This window comes from Pteropus vampyrus, unplaced genomic scaffold (genome assembly GCF_000151845.1).
Source record: "Pteropus vampyrus isolate Shadow unplaced genomic scaffold, Pvam_2.0 Scaffold39, whole genome shotgun sequence".
In the NCBI taxonomy this organism is placed as follows: domain Eukaryota; kingdom Metazoa; phylum Chordata; class Mammalia; order Chiroptera; family Pteropodidae; genus Pteropus; species Pteropus vampyrus.
Window position 1 is genome coordinate 8,080,029 of NW_011888820.1, and position 2,535 is coordinate 8,082,563.

Sequence of the window (2,535 nt, forward strand, 5' to 3'; positions counted from 1 at the left end):
AGCTATCTTTGAAACCACTTCTCAAGTCTGAAGTGAAGAGACTAGCTCAAGGTGGTGGCTGGATTAAGAATATGAGATTCCAGAGATGGACAAAATGGATAATGCCAGTGATAATAATAATGCTAGGAGACTAAATGAAGCTCATGGACAACCATGAGTAAAGGCAGATTTGTTGAATGATCCATTCTAATAAAACAGCAGAAGTAGGCCAGACAGATTCTAAAGGAATTAACAGGCAATCTGAAGAGAGACTTTGAGTTGGAGATAATGTAGACATAGGAGTAGATTCCAGAAGTTGAGATAGGCTAACCAAAATGTGCTTGAGAATAAGCAATAAGAGAATAATAATACTACCACCCCTACGACAACTGCTACCACTTATGACTAACTTTTACTGAGTGCTATGTGCCAGGCATGGTGCTAGGTGTTTCATATAATTATCTTTTTAAAATCTCTCTTTCTCTCTCTCATTCTCTTTCTTTTTTTCTCTCTCTTGACTAGTGAAACTATCATACATAATTGGATAGAACTATTACCTCATTTGGGGGAGGAGGAAATGAAGGCATAGTGGCAGAGTTGGAGCTTGGCTTGCATAAGTCCAAAGTCTGCATGCTCAACCACTATGGCCCGTGACCTCCAAAGAAGGGCAAGATAGAGGACATGAGCTGAATTTAGCAACAACAGTCCTTGATTCATAGACTAGTTGGTAGGAGTGACTTCCACAAACTATCAACGAATTTGAATACAATAAACTACCCAGAATGCACACTTGAACTTTGTTTCAGAATTATAACTTCACATTAGCATCTTGCACTGGTTCATATGCATATGATTTTTCATTTTAGTGTAGGTATGATCAAGTAGATGTAGAGAGTCAATGGACATTAGCTTACAATTAATTCGAATGGATTGATGTTTATACCAAACAACCATTAAAATAATCAGGTCATTTCTACACTAGTCAAATATTTATAGAATTACAGAACCAGAAAGCTATAAAATCTTGATGTATCTGTTTAGAAGAAGCTATTTCTGGACATTCACCATGTTACCAATTTTCACTCAGTTAATTCCTTTAACAAATATTTCTTTGTGCCATTGTGTGCCATTCTCTGGCATAGGCAGCAGGTATATCTGTTACATATACCAAAGTTCCTGCTGTCATTGAGTTTATATTCTAGTAAAGTTAAAAAATAAGTAAATAAACAGGTAAACAAATATGATAATTTTATATATTAAGAAATGCTATGAAGACAACCAAAGAGTTTGATATGAGGGAAAATGATAGGAGCAAGAAGAATTTTAACTTTCTGACTGCCCCCATTCCTTCATTAAAAATATCATAGACCTATGATAAAATAGTCTAAATGTAGACTATTCCTCTGAATTGGGTTTAAAATAAGCTTGCATTAAAGGGGATATTAACTAAGCATTGCCCTTGGAAATAGAACCAGCCCCAGAAAAGTCATGTCCTGGTTCTGTGCGACCCAGGGATGCACAAAAGTAGGCATTTGCCACTTCATCCTTGGCCACTCACTGAAGCCTCTTTCAGGGTAACACAGGCTGGGGGTCCAGCCAGCTGTTAAAGGTTGATGAAGTGACTGACTGCTGTAGTCTCGTTAGTTTACAGATAAAGGTACAGGACATAAATTTCTTTTGTTTTATCAGAGCCATTAATAAAATTAGGCTAAGGTGATAATACAAACCAGCATTCTGAATTTATCAAGAAACTCCGAATATTGGCTGTATTATTTTTCGTAATGTTGCCATTTCATTTTCATAAGCGAAGAGGCTCCAATTGGGAAATAATGCCTGTTATGCTTTATCACATATAGTAGCCCCGATGTTTAAAAGTGCAAATAGTACAGAGCCCTATATGTACTGTTTTCTCCTATACATAAAGACCTACGATAAAATTTAATTTATAAATTAGGCAGAGTAAGAGATTAACAATAATAACTAATAATAAAATAGAATAATTATAACGATATACTGTGATAAGTTATGTGAATGTGGTCTCTCTCTCTCTTAAAATATCTTATTGTACTGTACTTACCCTTCTTCTTTTGCTGATGCGAGATGATACAGTGCCTAAGTGATGAGATGAAGTGAGGTCAATGATGTAGGCCTCGTGAAGAAGCTTGAACACAAGCGCTGTGATACCAACACAATCCATCTGATAACCAAGATGGCTACCACGTGATGAACTGGTGGGCGGCGCACACAGTGTGCATGTGTTGGAAAAAAGCGTGATTCACGGCAAGGACAGGGACGGCACAGGACTACACGAGATTTCATCACATTACTCTGAACAACATGCAATTTAAAACCTACTAATTACTTATTTCTGGAATTTTCCATTTAATATTTTTGGACTGCAGGTAACTGAAACAGTGGAAAGCGAAACTGCAGGTAAGGGTGGACTACTGTGAATTCAAACCATCAATGAAGTTCAGAAGCATAATATGGACATCTTATTTTTACCAACTGATGACTCCTATTGTGTCTATATGGTTAATATGGAAATGATGAAAT